The 18,742-nt window shown below is 45.8% G+C and overlaps 1 protein-coding gene across 1 annotated transcript in view; it reads right to left on the bottom strand.

The window, feature by feature from the left end:
• Positions 1-17,336, bottom strand: part of LOC138853981 (zinc finger protein 271-like) — a 48,410-nt gene extending 31,074 nt beyond the window's left edge. The window contains exon 1 of the mRNA XM_070094225.1: positions 16,384-17,336. The gene's annotated coding sequence lies outside the window, so the exon portion shown is untranslated. The remainder of the gene's footprint in view (positions 1-16,383) is intronic.
• Between the last annotated feature and the right edge of the window lie 1,406 nt (positions 17,337-18,742).

Raw genomic sequence — 18,742 nt, 5'->3', positions numbered from 1 at the left:
GGGGCCCTACTGTACTCTGATAATTATAATTATGTATACCTGTACCTAAATGAACTTACATACTGTGCTGGCGTGCAGGTACACATTAAAATCAGTAAGAGTGTCTTATGTCTCGAGACGTCATATTAGTAATGATAATAATAATCACCGAGTCTCATTTAAATGTCATATACAGTGGACCCCTGCCTTACGAACACATCGCGTTATGTTAAGTCCGCCATACGAAGCATTTGAACGCAAAAAGTTTGCCTCGCCTCACGATAAAAAACTCGCCTTACGTGATTCATCCAGGATGCATCCCCACATGTGGCCTCAGCACCAGTGTTTACAAGCCAGCCAGTACGGTTGCATCTACGCATACATTCGGTACATTTCACATCATCCCAGTGTTTTTAGTGCTTGTAACTGCGGGATTACCAAAACTGTTGTCCAGAGGGCTGAGGAAGGGTTGTTGAGGTGGTTCGGACATGTAGAGAGAATGGAGCGAAACAGAATGACTTCAAGAGTGTATCAGTCTGTAGTGGAAGGAAGGCGGGGTAGGGGTCGGCCTAGGAAGGGTTGGAGGGAGGGGGTAAAGGAGGTTTTGTGTGCGAGGGGCTTGGACTTCCAGCAGGCATGCGTGAGCGTGTTTGATAGGAGTGAATGGAGACAAATGGTTTTTAATACTTGACGTGCTGTTGGAGTGTGAGCAAAGTAACATTTATGAAGGGATTCAGGGAAACCGGCAGGCCGGACTTGAGTCCTGGAGATGGGAAGTACAGTGCCTGCACTCTGAAGGAGGGGTGTTAATGTTGCAGTTTAAAAACTGTAGTGTAAAGCACCCTTCTGGCAAGACAGTGATGGAGTGAATGATGGTGAAAGTTTTTCTTTTTCGGGCCACCCTGCCTTGGTGGGAATCGGCCGGTGTGATAATAAAAAAAAAAAAAAAAAAAAAAAAATAATAATAACTGCAAAATAAGTCACCATGGACCCCAAGAAAGCTTCTAGTGCCATCCCTGTGGTAAAAAGGGCGAGAATTAGTGTGGAATTGAAAAAAGTATGGAATTGAAAAAGAGAGATTAAGGAAATGTGTGCAAAGTGGGTTGAACTGCAAACCTTTACGGATGAAAATTACCCTGACATAGCTACTGCAAGCCGTGTTAGCAACCTGCACAATGACAATGTTATGGCCCATTTTAGCAAAGTCTTAAAGGAACGGGAGGTACAGAGCTCTATGGACAGATTTGTTGTGCAACAGAGGTCCAGTGACTCTCAAGCTGGTCCTAGTGGCATTAAAAGAAGAAGGGAAGTAACCCCGGAAAAGGACTTGCTACCTAAAGTCCTAATGGAAGGGGATTCCCCTTCTAAACAATTTCCACACTCCCCCCTCCTCTCATCCCATCAATCATCACCAGATCTTCAATAAAGGTAAGTGTCATGTATTCTATTCTTAGTAGAGTAGTAATTGTGCATGTCTTCTTCAGTTTGTGTGTATTAAAATTAATATTTGGGGTGTCAGGAACGGATTAATTTGATTTCCATATTTCTAATGGGGAAAATTAATTCGGCTAATGATAATTTCAGCTTACGATGAGCTCTCAGGAACGGATTAATGTCATAAGGTGGGGGTCCACTGTATTACGTTAATATAAACATTTTCATTAATCCATCCATGATATTTTTTCAAAATTATATAATAAACACGATGCATAACATATAAAGATGATAAAATCACCCCACAGTAGAATAAATAAACAAATATGAGATGTGGTAGCCAGACAACTTGCACAAATGACGCCATATTAGAAATAATAGAAATAATAATAATAATAATAATAATAATAATAATAATAATCACCGAGTCTCATTAAATGTTGTATATTATGTTAATATACACATTTTCATTAATCCATCCATGATATTTTTTCAAAATTATATAATAAACACGATACATAACATATAAAGATGATAAATACACCCCACAATAGAATAAACAAACATAAATATGAGATGTTAGGTAAGACACATATGCAACAGTTAGGTATCTTTATTTCGAAACGTTTCGCCTACACAGTAGGCTTCTTCAGACGAGTACAGAAAAGTTGATAGAAGCAGAAGATACTTGAAGACGATGTAATCAGTCCATCACCCTTAAAGTTTTGAGGTGGTCAGTCCCTCAGTCTGGAGAAGAGCATTGTTCCGTTGTCTGAAACAATATGAAGTTGAAGTGACAGAATGGGGCCTTATATAGTGCCAGGAGGTGAGACATAGTTTGCTTTGGGAGGGCAGGTCCCTCTCAAACCCAGCCGTTCTCACTAGTAGAGGTTGTCGAAGTTGATGGTCTGTACCAAGATACCCTTGTGTTGCAGTGTCTGACAGAATGAACATTAAAATGGTATAAAATACCGACAGGTTGTTAGGTAAGACACATATGCAACAGTTAGGTATCTTTATTTCGAAACGTTTCGCCTACACAGTAGCCTACTGTGTAGGCGAAACGTTTCGAAATAAAGATACCTAACTGTTGCATATGTGTCTTACCTAACAACCTGTCGGTATTTTATACCATTTTAATGTTCATAAATATGAGATGTCGTAGCTAGATAACTTGTACAAGTGACGGCAAGAAAACATTTTCTCTAGTCTAACATAAGAGAAAATGTGTTATTGGGGGCAACTGTAGAAAATTATTCCTTTCGTATGTATGTAAGTTTATTCAGGTATACACAAATACAGTTACATAGATTATCATACATAACAGCATGTGTGTAGAGAACCTAGGATAACTCAAAAAAGTCAGACAGAGTGACTTATTTCCATTGCCTTCACTCAGAGCGTCATTTTTTCTAAAAATGGTGGTACATGAGAATGGGAGTGTTCTTTATTTATTCTGCCGTATCAATGTAGAGACAACTTGTACACAATGTAACTTGTACACAAACCAGACGTGTACACTTTGTTTGCTTACAAAACTTGCGTTTGCCTGGTTTGTTTACGTAACTCTGCGCCTGTCCTCCCTAATGTAATCATTCTCTCTCTCTCTCTCTCATTTATTCGTTTTATCTCGTTTACTCACCCCTGACCCTAGATTAAGACTACAAATATTTTAAGGTAAGTAATGAGTGAACTGTATATGCATTTCATCGCTCTGGGATGCTTAACCCTTTCAGGGTCGAGAGGCACCTATCCATGAGGTGCCCATGAGCGAGATGTGTGTGCCTAATGCGAAGATGGGGAAACATAGTCTCCCAATCACGATATCGATGATAAGAAGACCAGGAACTTAAACTTGGCTTCATAGAATGAAATTTGTTATAAATCAATTCAGACCAACGTTGTTGTAAATGGTTGTAAAGGTGGCTGGAGATTACAGCAAAATAGTCTGAGAATGGAATAGAGTGGACCCCCGGTTCACAAAGCCATCGGTATCCGATAAATCTGGTATCCGAAGCATTATATCGCAAAAAATTTGCCTCGGTTCCCGTTACAAAACCTGGTATGCGATACGATTTGTATGAGACGTGTCTGGTGTTTACAAGCCAGCAAGTGTGCGCGCATCTAAGGATACATTCGGTACATTCCATATTATCCATATTATCACTGTTTTTGGTGCTTGTTTCTGCAAAATAAGTCACCATGGGCCCCAAGAAAGCTTCTAGTGCCAACCCATCGAGACCAAGGGTGCTAATGACTATTGAAATTAAGGAAATGTGTGCAAAGTGGCTTGAAGTGCAAACCTTTTTTGATGAAAATCAGTCTGACACAGCTACTGCAAGCCGTGTTGACAACCTGTACACTGACAATGTTGTGAACCACTTTAGGAAAGTCATAAAGGAACGAGAGGTACAGGCCTCTATGGACAGATATGTTGTGCGACAGAAGCCCAGTGACTCTCAAGCTGGTCCTAGTGGCATTAAAAGAAGAAGGGAAGTAACCCCGGAAAAGGACTTGCTACCTCAAGTCCTAATGGAGGGGGATTCCCCTTCTAAACATTAAAAACTTCGACACTCTCCCCTCCTCCCATCCCATCAATCATCACCACATCTTCATTAAAGGTAAGTGTCAATTATTCTATTGTGATTATTCTATTGTTATTATTGTTATTGTAATTATTATATTGCATTAAACTTAATATATCATGTGGTAAAAGTTTTTTTTCATACTTTTGGGTGTCTTGCACGGATTAATTTGATTTCCATTATTTCTTATGGGGGAAAATTGATTCGCTTTCCGATAATTTTGATTTACGATGAGCTCTCAGGAACGGATTAATATCGTGAACCGGGGGTCCACTGTACTTCTATATGAAAATGAAAGGTCATGTACCACTGACTGCACAGCAGTGTCCACCTGTTTGTTGCCCTGAACATCAACATGACCAGGAACTCCGCAGAAAATTATTTCAATGTTTTTGCTAGAAAGGTATTGCAACCAAAGTTGTATACGAAGGACTAGGGGATGAGATGAATTAAATTTTTTGATAGCTTGCAAAGCACTAAAGGAGTCTGAGACTACCACAAATGTTGAGGTAGACTTGGACGCTATATGGATAACTACGAGAATTGCATACAGTTCAGCTGTGAAAATGCTAGCCAAGTCTAATAAATGACCTCGTACAACACTGTCCAGAAACATTACTGCAAACCCAACACTGTCTGAGGATTTAGAACCATAAGTGTACACTGCAACAGCATGAGAATGAGACCAGAAGTGGTCTCATTCTCATGCTGTTGCAACTATGGATGTTTGAGCTTTAGTGTATAGCAGTGGGGAAGAGCAAACACAAACTGTGGAACCTCCCAAGGGAAAAGAGAAAAGTTAGATGCTAGATAAACATATAATGGGGGCAAACGAAGAGAAGTCAAGAGTGAATGAAGATGAAGAGAAAAGGAATGGAGTAAATAGCGGGGGCGAACAAATAACGGATCCTAGAAATGTCCATTACTATCCTGTATGTAGAAGGAATGTGAAGGTCATGAGAGCAGACAAAATAATGGTGGCAATGGGCATCACACCGATCATTCAAAGATGGAATAATTTGCCCCTGCATACAGACTCTCAACAGGAGAGAAGCAAAAATTACCTAGACATAAATAAATATAATCCTTGGTGATGGATGAGATCAAGTTGAGAAAGAGTTGTGGGAGAGACTGCAGAATATATCCAGTCACCATAGTCTAGTTTTGATAAAATTAGGGCTGAATGCAGTTGAAGGAGAGTTTGACGATCTGTCCCCCATGAAAGATGAGTGAGGATTTTAACCTTTTCAGGGTCGAGAGGCCCTCTCCTAAACTTGTTCTCAGGGTCAAAAAATTTTCGGAAAAAAAAATAACTTTTTCTTATGAAAAGATAGAGAATCTTTTCCCAATCATAATGACACCAAAAGTATGAAATTTGATGGAAAACTTACGGAGTTATGCTCTTGCGAAGTTAGCGGTCTTGACGATGTTAATGCATCAGTGATTTCGCCCACTTTGAGCCCTACTTTCGGCCAATTCCAGTGTACTAGTCAACAAAAATCGTAACTATTTCGCTAGAACTCCATTTTTCTATCGAATACGTACAAGAAACCACCCATTGACTGATTTCAATTATCCAATAAAGAGGTCAGAAATTAGCAATTTTGCCAATTTCACACAAGAATAGGGAAGACTTGCCAGAAAACTACAAACTCTCTGCGATAATAGTCATTGGAAAATTTTAGGAAGACCTGACATTATTCGAAATCTTTCATCTTGTCCACTGTCAACCACAGAAACAGAAGCCCTCAGCTTAGGCCTCAAATTCGCAACAGGAATTACGAAACCAAAACAAGACCTCAATTTCATCGCTAAAAACTACAGACACAATGACTCTGACTTCCAAAAAGGTTTTCTTCAAGGCATCATCTCAGCAGCCATCTCTACACGCAGCTCACCAGTCATACCTCGACGTTACATCGTTGCACTTAAAGGTTTAGCAGAAGACACGACCATCAGGGTTACCACCGCTGATAAAGGAGTTGTTGTTATTATGAACACTGACGACTACAGGAACAAAATGCTCAATCTACTTAATGACCCAGATACCTACAAACCCCTCACAACTAACCAAGTGGACAACCTTACTAAAACTTTTCTTCAAAGGACTCGCCGAATTCTGAGGAACTCAGAACAAGGGAAGAAACTTCTGCACACCATACTCAGCAACCCCAGACCTGCCAGAATGTATGGCCTACCAAAAACTCACAAGCCTGGTATCCCATTGAGGCCCATATCTTCGGGAATAGGCAGTGCTCCCCACCAACTCTCAGGAATTCTAGCAAAACACCTCTCCAAACTCTTGGGCACTATCAGTCCAGCACATCTCAAACACTCGGGTGATCTTCTCAATCACATTCGCAACATCAACATCAGGAATAAGAAACTTTCCAGCCTTGACGTAACTTCCCTATTCACCAAAGTACCTACTACACAAGCCATCGATCTCCTGCGCAGAAAAATTGACGATTCACTTGATCTTCCTATTACAGCCAGCGATTTCATCGACCTCGTTGAACTATGAGGTGGCTTTATGTGTTTCTCTTTCAAAAATCACTTCTTTCAACAGACTTTTGGCTTACCCATGGGCTCGCCACTCAGTGCCGTCCTGGCGAACAGTTACATAGATTATCATACATAACAACATATGTGTAGAGAACCTAGGATAACCCAAAAAAGTCAGAGTGACTTATTTCCATTGCCTTCACTCAGAGCTTCATTTCTTCTCAAAATGATGTTACATGAGAATGGGAATGTTCTTCTTTATTAATTCTACCGTATCAATGTAGAGACAACCTGTACACAATGTAACTTGTACACAAACCAGACGTGTACACTTCGTTTGTTTACAAAACTTACGTTCGCCTGGTTTGTTTACATAACTCTGCGCCTGTCCCCTCTCAGGTACTCATTCTTTCTCTCTCTCATTTATTCGTTTTATCTCATTTACTTACTCCTGACCCTACATTAAGACTACAAATATTTTAAGGTAAGTAATGAGTGAACTGTATATACATTTTATCGCTCTGGGATGCTTAAATATCATAGAATATATGTGTGGGTGGGTTGGCCTGGTATAGTAGCCCGGCTGACTACCATACATACCACACTTGATTTTTTACAATAAATACTACTCATCTCACCCTATATTTTAAGGTAAGTAATGAGTGAACTGTATATACATTTTATCGCTCTGGGATGCTTAAATATCATAGAATAGTATGTGTGGGTGGGGTGGCCTGGTAAGGCAGCCTGGCTGATTACCATACATACCACACTTGATTTCTTACAATAAATACTACTTGTCTCACCCTAGATTAAGACTATAAATATTTTAAGGTAAGTAATGAGTGCACTATGTGTGTATTGTACTTTTTTATTGTTTTTTGATGCCTGGTTCTATTGCTAACTTAATATATGTTAGTGTAAACTTGTTATCTAGTGTTTGTATGCATTTATAAGTGGAAAAAATGGGTGTTCCACTTTACGGCGGTTTCCGCTTTAGAGCGGTAGCCTGGAACCTAACCTGCCGTATAAGTGGGGCCCTGCTGTACTCAGATATGGTAAACACGAGGAAATTAAATCTTCATCAGAGTACAAAACAAATTCTGGCCACAAAATAGAGCGAAACACCAACGTCAAAGTGGGAGTGATCATGTCGGAGGATCTCACCTTCAAGGATCATAACATTGTATCAATCGCATCTGCTAGAAAAATGACAGGATGGATAATGAGAACCTTCAAAACTAGGGAGGCCAAGCCCATGATGACACTCTTCAGGTCACTTGTTCTATCTAGGCTGGAATATTGCTGCACACTAACAGCACCTTTCAAGGCAGGTGAAATTGCTGACCTAGAAAATGTACAGAGAACCTTCACGGCACACATAACAGAGATAAAACACCTCAATTACTGGGAGCGCTTGAGGTTCCTGAACCTGTATTCCCTGGAATGCAGGCGGGAGAGATACATGATTATATACACCTGGAAAATCCTAGAGGGACTAGTACCGAACTTGCACACGAAAATCACTCACTACGAAAGCAAAAGACTTGGCAGACGATGCAACATCCCCCCAATGAAAAGCAGGGGTGTCACTAGCACGTTAAGAGACAATACAATAAGTGTCAGGGGCCCGAGGCTGTTCAACTGCCTCCCAGCATACATAAGGGGGATTACCAACAGACCCCTGGCAGTCTTCAAGCTGGCACTGGACAAGCACCTAAAGTCGGTTCCTGACCAGCCGGGCTGTGGCTCGTACGTTGGTTTGCGTGCAGCCAGCAGCAACAGCCTGGTTGATCAGGCTCTGATCCACCAGGAGGCCTGGTCACAGACCGGGCTGTGGGGGCGTTGACCCCCAGAACTCTCTCCAGGTAAACTCCAGGTATGTAGGACCCATCTTGTTTAAGTAGGGTCCCAATACTGGATGTTGTTCTCGACTTTGATTTGGCATTTATGGCTTTTAGTTCTTCCTGCGATTCCTGACTCCTATAAGATTCCTTTAGTTGAAGTTCGATGTTTGCTATTTCTCTGACCAGTGACTCCCTACGCATTTCAGATATATTGGCCACTTTTAGCCGCTCTGTTATTCTTTTCCGTCACCTGTAAAGGGAGCACCTGTCTCTCTCTATTTTACATCTACTCCTCCTTTTCCATACATCGAGTGCCACCGAGTTAATCTGTTCTAGGCATAAGTTGGGGTCTGTGTTGCTTAGTCTATCTTCCCAGCTTATATCGTTTAGGACTTGGTTTACTTGGTCCCACTTTATGTTCTTGTTATTGAAGTTGAATTTGGCGAAGGCTCCCTCGTGTCTAATCTCATTTTGTTGGTCTGGGGCTCTGCGCATACATGTCTGAACCTCGATTATGTTGTGATCTGAGTATATTGTTTTTGATATGGTGACATTTTGTATCAGATCATCATTGTTAGTGAAGATGAGGTCTAGTGTATTCTCCAGTCCAGTAGGCTCTATTATTTGCTGATTTAAGTTGAATTTTGTGCAGAGATTTAAAAGCTCGTGTGTGTGAGTTCACATCAGAGCTGCCTCCTGGTGTTATCACTGCAACAACATTATTTGCTATATTCCTCCATTTTAGGTGCCTCAAGTTGAAATCCCTCCGGAGCAAGATGTTGGGGGCAGGAGCTGGAAGATTTTCCAGACAGTGGTCAATTTTTAACAGCTGTTCCTGGTATTGCTGGGACATTGCATCCAGAGGATTGTAGACTACCACAATGACTAGGTTTTGGTTCTCCATCTTTACTGCTAAAACTTCCAATACATCATTTGAGGCATTAAGCAGTTCTGTGCAAATAAGTGACTCTGCAATATACAGGCCAACCCCTTCTTTTGCCTGTTCACTCTGTCGCATCTGTATAGGTTGTAACCTGGGATCCATATTTCGCTGTCCAAGTGATCCTTTATGTGGGTCTCTGTGAAAACCGCGAACATTGTATTTGCTTCTGCAAGCAGTCCACAGATGAAAGGTATTTTGTTGTTCGTTGCTGGCTTTAGACCCTGTATATTTGCAAAGAAGAATGTCATCGGACTGGTGGTATTGTTGGTACTGGGGGGAGATTTTTTTTCCGGCATTAGTATCTGTATCTGTTGGTTTGGAGTGGAGGCCATCGACTGTGGTTCCACTCCAGAAATGACTGGATTTGGTGTACGATTTCTGCCATTTCCTGCGAGTTTTTTTTTTTTCCTTCCTGGCACTAAAAAACCTCTCCCTCTTGAGTGGCTGTGGCTACCCAGGTTTTCCAATGGCCTGGATGTTTTGTATCTTTTTGTCTCCTTTAGATGGTGTTCCTGGCAATTTAAGTTATAGCACAGTTTTTCCTGTTCTGAAGAGGGACACATTTCAGGGTGAAAAAGCTTACAGGAAGAGAGTTTGCATTTTCCTGCTGTCATATGGGCACGGCATTTTCTAGGGTGGTCAAAGTTGCACGTCCCATCTGTTTTTCCAGATTTCCCATGTCTGCAGATACCAAGTGGACAGTATGTGCACAGGCTTGGTTTCTGTTTGCCTTGGGTTTTTGTGACTGTATTCCCTGTTGGTGCATGTTTACCTGTCTCATTCCTATCCTCACTAGTACTAACAATGGGGCTCTCACCAGTTGTTTCTGGTAATATATCCCCACTATTGCTAGTGGAGTCTCCTTGTTTGCTATCTCCTGTGGTATTACTAGTTTGTAATATTGGTTTTATCTTGTCCTTGAATACACTTGTTTCCCCACTACAGCTCCTGTCTCCCTCGAGATCATTTATATGCATTCCCTCATGTGTACATTTACTGTCTACCTGGACAGCACCTCCATCCTCACCATTACTGTCTCCCAGGACAGCACCACGAGCTTCACCATTACTGTCTACAAGGACAGCACTTCCAGCCCCACATTTACTGTCTACCAGGGAAGCACCTCCAGCCTTACCGTTTCTGACTACATGGCCAGCACCAAGGGTGATACCATCCAGCCCAGACTTTTTATTTTCCCATCTGTTATAGAATGCTTCCAGGTTTTCTATGAAGGCTGCTTTGATGTTATCCTCTTTTAATATCAATGTGATTTTAGTCCACAGATTGATCTCATTTGGGCATATCCAAAAACACTTCCCTGATTTAATACTGCCTGTAGATAATTCTTGGATATCTACACACGGGGCGTGACACCAATCTTCACAAAAATGGCAAGTAATCCATGTGGAATTGTAGATGAATGGTTCACAGAACTGACACGTTGATAAATTAGACACATGTGCAACTCTTGGGTATCTTTATTGAGGAAACGTTTTGCCACACAGTGGCTTCATCAGTCCATACACAGGAGAAGCTAGAAGAACAGGAGGAGAATGAGGTAATCCATCCCTCAGCCTTGAGTGACCACATCGAGTCAAGGCTGAGAGACTGATTACCTCATTCTCCTCCTGTTCATCTAGCTTCTCCTGTGTATGGACCGATGAAGCTACTGTGTGGTGAAACGTTTCCTCAATAAAGATACCCAAGAGTTGCACATGTGTCTAATTAATTCATGTGGAAGCCCGTTTGTTTGATTTACTGCAGACTACACAGAATTTCATAATGTGATTTGAATGGTTGATTTACTGTAATTCTACTAGTAACCTCTTGAATATTCTACTAATAATCTCATTAAAGTGAAGATCTGGCTATTTGTATTTCTATTTCTAACTACTCGTATATTAGGGCAGCTTACCGGTGTACATTTCTGTTTTATATTTATTATTTGTGTTTGATAAGGGCGCCTGATACCCCGTTTGTTTATAGTTTGCTTTATTGTCCAACGAATCCGTTTGAAACCGGTCAAGGGTTCAAACCAGTCAAGGGTTCAAACCAGTCAAGGATTCGGAACCAGTCGGATCTGATCAGTAGATCACTTATTTAAAACATATCTGGTCGGTGATTTGGGCTAACACATGAACGAACTACTGGAAATTATTTAACCGAGTAATATGTGATCAGATTGATACAAAAGTATAACTTGCGTGTTGAAGAACCGGTGATTGCTGGAAGCTCCTACAATGACGAACGGTCGAGCCTCAACATTTATTTACAGCATGAAATTTTAAATTTTATAGATCACTGTATCTAGCTTTTCTAGGTTTTTTTCCGTCTCCACCACAACAAATGTTACCACTATAGTTGACTGGTGACCGCCCTAAGTTATCCTGGGTGACTTACCCTCCGTACCCTGGATGGTTTGCCCTCCCTACCCTAGGTTATCCTGGGTGGCTTACCCTTCCTACCCTAGGTTATCCTGAGTGGCTTACCCTCCATACCCTGGATGGCTCACCCTCCCTATGTTATCCTGGGTGGCTTACCCTCTTTACACTGAATGGCTTACCCTCCCTACCCTAGGTTATCCTCGGTGGCTTACCCTCCCTGCCCTAGGTTATCTTAGGTGGCTTACCCTTCCTACCCTAGGTTATCCTGAGTGGCTTACCCTCCATACCCTGGATGGCTTACCCTCCCTACCCTATGTTATCCTTGGTGGCTTACCCTCCTTACCCTGGGTTATCCTGAGTGGCTTACCCTCCTTACTCTGGGTTATTCTGGGCTGCTTACCCTCCCTACTCTGGGTTATTTTGGGCTGCTTACCCTCCCTACCCTGGGTTATCTTGAGTGTCTTACCCTCCCTACCCTGGGCTACTTACCCTGATACCCTAGGTGGCTTACCCTACCTACCCTAGGTGGCTTACCCTACCTACCCTAGGTGGCTTACCCTACCTACCCTAGGTTATCCTGGATGGCTTACCCTCCCTACCCTGGGGTGCTTACCATGGCTACCCTAGGTGGCTTACCCTCCCTACCCTGGGTTATCCTTGGTGGCTTACCCTCCCTACCCTAGGTAATCCTGGGTTGCTTACCCTCCCTACTGTGGATGGCTTACCCTCCCTACCCTAGGTTATCCTGGGTGGCTTACCCTCCATACCCTAGGTTATCTTGTGAAACTTATCCTCCCAACCTGAGGTTATCCTGGGTAGTTTACCCTCCCTACCCTGGGTTATCCTGGGTGGCTTACCCTCCCTACCCTGAGTTATCCTGGGTGGCTAACATTCCCTACCCCAAGTCATCCTGGGTGGCCAACACTCCCTAACCTGGGATATCCTGGGTCGCTAACCCTCCCTACCATGGTTTAACCTGGGCGGCCAACACACTCTACCCAGGGTTATCCTAGGTATCTAACCTTCCATATCCTGGGTTATCCTGGGTGACCAACACTCCCTACCCCAGGTTATACTGGGTATCTAACCCTCCCTCCCTCCCCTGGTTGGCTAACCCTTCCTACCCTGGGTTATCCAGGGTGGCTAACCCTCCCCACTCTGTTATATTCTGGGTATCTAACCCTCACTACCCTGGACTATTCTGGGTGGCAAACCCTCCCTACTCTGGGTTATCCTGGGTGGCTTAACCTCCCTACCCTGGGTTACCCTGGGTTATCCTGGGTGCCTAACCCCGTCCATCCTGGGTTAACCTCGTGGCTTACCCTCCCTACCTGGTTGGCTAACTCCCAACCCCCAAGTTATCCTGGGTGGCCAAGACTCCCTACCCCGAGCTATCCAGGGTGGCTTATCCTTCTGGGTTATCCTGGGTGGCTGATCCTTCTGGGTTATCCTGGGTGGCTAACCCCTCCCTATTTCCAGGTTATCCTGGGTGGCCAATATGTACTCCCTACCCTGGGTTATCCTGGATGGCTAACATTCCCTAACCCAGGTTATCCTGGGTGGCCAAGACTCCCTACCCTGGGTTATCCTAAGTATCTAACCCTCCCTCCCTTGCCTGGCTGGCTTACCCTCCCTACCCTGGGTTATCCTGGGTGGCTAACCCTTCGTGCCCTGGGATATCAAGGGAATCTAACCCTCCCTACCCTGGGTTTCCTGGGTGGCTAGCCCTACCCTGGGTTATCCTGGATGGCTTACCCTTCTTACCCTGGGTTATTCAGGGTGGCTAACCCTCTCTATCCTGGGTTATCCTAGCGGCTTACCCTCACTACCCTATGTTATCCTGGGTGGCTAACCCTCCCTACCCTGGGTTATCGTGGTTGGCTTACCCTCCTTATTCTGGGGGCTTAACCTCCCTACCATGGGTTATCATGGGTGGCTTACCCTCTCTACCCTGGGTTATACTGGGCGGCTTACTCTCCCTACCGTGGGTTATCCTGGATGGCTAACATTCCCTACCCCAGGTTATCCTGGGTGGCCAAGACTCCCTACCCTGGGTTATCCTAAGTATCTAACCCTCCCTCCCTTGCCTGGCTGGCTTACCCTCCCTACCCTGGGTTATCCTGGGTGGCTAACCCTTTGTGCCCTGGGATATCCTGGGTATCTAACCCTCCCTACCCTGGGTTTCCTGGGTGGCTAGCCCTACCCTGGGTTATCCTGGATGGCTTACCCTTCTTACCCTGGGTTATTCTGGGTGGCTAACCCTCTCTATCCTGGGTTATCCTGGCGGCTTACCCTCACTACCCTGTTATCCTGGGTGGCTAACCCTCCCTACCCTGGGTTATCGTGGTTGGCTTACCCTCCTTATTCTGGGGGCTTAACCTCCCAACCATCGGTTATCATGGGTGGCTTACCCTCTCTACCCTGGGTTATCCTGGGTGACTTACCCTCCCTACCGTGGGTTATACTGGGCGGCTTACTCTCCCTACCATGGGTTATCCTGGGTGGCTTATCCTTCCCTACCCTGGGTTATCCTGGGTGGTTGACCCTCCCTACCCTGGGTTATCCTGTGTGGCTTACCCTCCCTACCCTGGGTGGCTTACCCTCCCTACCCTGGGTTATCCTGGATGGCTTACCCTCACTACCCTGGGTTATCCTGGGTGGCTTACCCTCCCTACCCTGGGTTATCCTGGGTGACTGACCCTATCCTGGGTGGCTTACAATCCCTACCCTATGTTATCCTGGATGGCTTACCCTCCCTACCCTAGGTTATCATGGATGGTTTACCCTCCCTACCCTGGGTTATCTTGCCTGGCTTACCCTTCCTACCCTGGATTATCCTGGATGGCTTACCCTCCCTATCCTGGGTTATCCTGGGTGGCTCTCCCTCCCTACCCTGGGTGGCTTACCCTCCCTACCCTGGGTTATCCTGGGTGGCTTACCCTCCCTACCCTGGGTTACCCTGGGTGGTTTACCCTCCCTATCCTGGGTTATCCTGGGTGGCTTACCCTCCCTACCCTGGGTTATCCTGGGTGGCTGACCTTCCCTACCCTGGGTTATCCTGGGTGGCTGACCCTCCCTACCCTGGGTGGTTTACCCTCCCTACCCTGGGTTATCCTGGGTGGTTTACCCTCCCTACCCTTGGTTATCCTGGGTGGCTTACCCTCCCTACCCTGGGTTATACTGGGTGGCTGACCCTCCCTACCTTGGGTGGTTTACCCTCCCTATCCTGGGTTATCCTGGGTGGCTGGCCCTCCCTACCCTGGGTTATCCTGGGTGGCTTACCCTCCCTACCCTGGGTTATCCTGGGTGGCTGACCCTCCCTACCCTGGGTGGTTTACCCTCCCTATCCTGGGTGGCTTACCCTCCCTACCCTGGGTTATCCTGGGTGGCTTACCCTCCCTACTCTGGGTTATCCTGGGTGGCTTACCCTGGGTTATCCTGGGTGGCTTACCCTCCCTATCCTGGGTGGCTTACCCTCCATACCCTGGGTTAACCTGGTTGGCTTACCCTCCCTACCCTGGGTTATCCTGGGTGGCTTACCCTCCCTATCCTGGGTTATCCTGAGTGGCTGACCCTCCCTACCCTGGGTGGCTTACTCTCCCTATCCTGGGTTATCCTGGGTGGCTTACCCTCCCTACCCTGGGTTATCCTGGGTGGCTTACCCTCCCTATCCTGTGTGGCTTACCCTCCCTACCCTGGCTTATCCTGGGTGGCTTACCCTCCCTATCCTGGGTTATCCTGGGTGGCTTACCCTCCCTACCCTGGCTTATCCTGGGTGGCTTACCCTCCCTATCCTGGGTTATCCTGGGTGGCTTACCCTCCCTACCCTGGGTTATCCTGGGTGGCTCACCCTCCCTACCCTGGGTGGTTTACCCTCCCTATCCTGGGTGGCTGACCCTCCCTACCCTGGGTGGTTTACCCTCCCTATCCTGGGTTATCCTGGGTAGCTTACCCTCCCTACCCTGGGTTATCCTGGGTGGCTTACCCTCCCTACCCTGGGTTATCCTGGGTTGCTTATGCTCCCTATCCTGGGTTATCCTGAGTGGCTGGCCCTCCCTACCCTGGGTGGCTTACCCTCCCTATCCTGGGTTATCCTGGGTGGCTTACCCTCCCTACCCTGGGTTATCCTGGGTGGCTCACCCTCCCTACCCTGGGTGGTTTACCCTCCCTATCCTAGGTGGCTGACCCTCCCTACCCTGGGTGGTTACCCTCCCTATCCTGGGTTATCCTGGGTAGCTTACCCTCCCTACCCTGGGTTATCCTGGGTGGCTTACCCTCCCTACCCTGGGTTATCCTGGGTTGCTTATGCTCCCTATCCTGGGTTATCCTGAGTGGCTGGCCCTCCCTACCCTGGGTGGCTTACCCTCCCTATCCTGGGTTATCCTGGGTGGCTTACCCTCCCTACCCTGGGTTATCCTGGGTGGCTGACCCTCCCTACCCTGGGTGGTTTACCCTCCCTATCCTGGGTTATCCTTGGTGGATGACCCTCCCTACCCTGGGTTATCCTGGGTGGTTTACCCTACCCTGGGTTATCCTGGGTGGATGACCCTCCCTACCCTGGGTTATCCTGGGTGGTTTACCCTACCCTGGGTTATCCTGGGTGGTTTACCCTACCCTGGGTTATCCTGGGTGGCTTACCCTCCCTACCCTGGGTTAAAACTCCCAACAATATTTAATCTCAATGTGAACAACACAATGGTCGTTACCTCTGCTGACTCCACAACTGTACTTGGTCTGGAGCTCTTCCTGGTCCACCAGCAGTTATCCTGGTCCAGCAGCAGTTATCCTGGTCCAGCAGCAGTTATCCTGGTCCAGCAGCAGTTATCCTGGTCCAGCAGCAGTTATCCTGGTCCAGCAGCAGTTATCCTGGTCCACCAGCAGTTATCCTGGTCCACCAGCAGTTATGGTGGTCCAGCAACAGTTATGGTGATCCAGCAACAGTTATGGTGGTCCAGCAACAGTTATGGTGGTCCAGCAACAGTTATGGTGGTCCAGCAAGTTATGGTGGTCCAGCAACAGTTATGGTGGTCCAGCAACAGTTATGGTGGTCCAGCAAGTTATGGTGGTCCAGCAACAGTTATGGTGGTCCAGCAACAATTATGCAGGTCCAGCAACAGTTATGGTGGTCCAGCAACAGTTATGGTGGTCCAGCAAGTTATGGTGGTCCAGCAACAGTTATGGTGGTCCAGCAACAATTATGCAGGTCCAGCAACAGTTATGGTGGTCCAGCAACAGTTATGGTGGTCCAGCAAGTTATGGTGGTCCAGCAACAGTTATGGTGGTCCAGCAACAATTATGCAGGTCCAGCAACAGTTATGGTGGTCCAGTAACAGTTATGGTGGTCCAGCAACAGTTATGGTGGTCCAGCAACAGTTATGGTGGTCCAGCAACAGTTATGGTGGTCCAGCAACAGTTATGGTGGTCCAGTAACAGTTATGGTGGTCCAGCAACAGTTATGGTGGTCCAGCAACAGTTATGGTGGTCCAGCAACAGTTATGGTGGTCCAGCAACAGTTATGGTGGTCCACAACTTAATATTTCTCACAGCTACAAACATTGTTTTTCTTCATCTTATTATAACACTTTATTTAGTAAATTTTCTTTTGCCTCCAGAACTTGATACAGTCCAGCTGTTGTTGTTGTTGTTGTTGTTGTTGTTGTTGTTGTTGTTGTTGTTGGGTTAATGGGTTGAGACGGTCCAGAGGACGTGTGAACCCCACCACAGTGGCTACTGAAACCCACAGTTAATGAACCCCACCACAGTGGCTACTGAAACCCACAGTTAATGAACCCCACCATAGTGGCTACTGAAACCCAGAGTTAATGAACGCCACCATAGTAGCTACTGAAACCCACAGTTAATGAACCCCACCAAAGTGGCTACTGAAACCCACAGTTAATGAACGCCACCATAGTGGCTACTGAAACCCACAGTTAATGAACCCCACCATAGTGGCTACTGAAACCCAGAGTTAATGAACCCCACAAATAACAAAAAAGGCACAATACTGTGACTGGAACGATACACAAATAACCCGCACATAAAAGAAAGAAGCTTACGACGACGTTTCGGTCCGACTTGGACCATTTACAAAGTCACACTGACTCAAGAAATCGTAATGACACAATTGCAAACAAACCATACCCCCGGCCGGGATTGAACCCACGGTCAGAGAGTCTCAAAACTCCAGCCCGTCGCGTTAGCCACTAGCCCAGCTAGCCACAATAAGATTCATCCAACTAGGTATATTTCTACACCATAGGAAGGTTAGCACAGGCACCACTGTGACCACAAATGGAAGTTTTTACAGACGAATCTCCAGCTAGCATGGCCGGGGGTATGGTTTGTTTGCAATCGTGTCATTACGATTTCTTGAGTCATGTTGACGGCAGTGAAGGGACTTGAGCTAGAGTTCGTCACGGCCACGCTAGCTGGAGATTCGTCTGTAAAAACTTGCATTTGTGGTCACAGTGGTGCCTGTGCTAACCTTCCTATGGTGAAGAAATATACTTAGTTGGATGAATCTTATTGTGGCTAGCTGGTCTAGTGGCTAACGCGACGGGCTGGAGTTTTGAGACTCTATGACCGCGGGTTCAATCCCGGCCGGGGGTATGGTTTGTTTGCAATCGTGTCATTACGATTTCTTGAGTCATGTTGACGGCAGTGAAGGGACTTGAGCTAGAGTTCGTCACGGCCACGCTAGCTGGAGATTCGTCTGTAAAAACTTGCATTTGTGGTCACAGTGATGCCTGTGCTAACCTTCCTATGGTGTAGAAATATACCTTGTTGGATAAATCTTATTGTGGCTAGCTGGTCTAGTGGCTAACGCGACGGGCTGGAGTTTTGAGACTATGACAGCGGGTTCAATCCCGGCCGGGGGTATGGAAAGTCACACTAACCAGAAGTACGAACGAATGAACGAAAGTTCAGGTAAGATCCCAAATGGGATGAGCGGGGAAGACGGGACAAACGAAGAATAGTGCTGGAGAGGAGTGTCCTTAGTTGTAGAAATAGAGCCAGGGCTTAACCCAGCAGCGAAGACGATCGTGGGACAAATAGTGAGAA

Source organism: Cherax quadricarinatus, chromosome 44, assembly GCF_038502225.1.
Source record: "Cherax quadricarinatus isolate ZL_2023a chromosome 44, ASM3850222v1, whole genome shotgun sequence".
NCBI classification, from domain to species: domain Eukaryota; kingdom Metazoa; phylum Arthropoda; class Malacostraca; order Decapoda; family Parastacidae; genus Cherax; species Cherax quadricarinatus.
The sequence above is the reverse complement of the archived record's forward strand: the minus strand, read 5'-3'. Positions and strand labels throughout refer to the sequence as shown.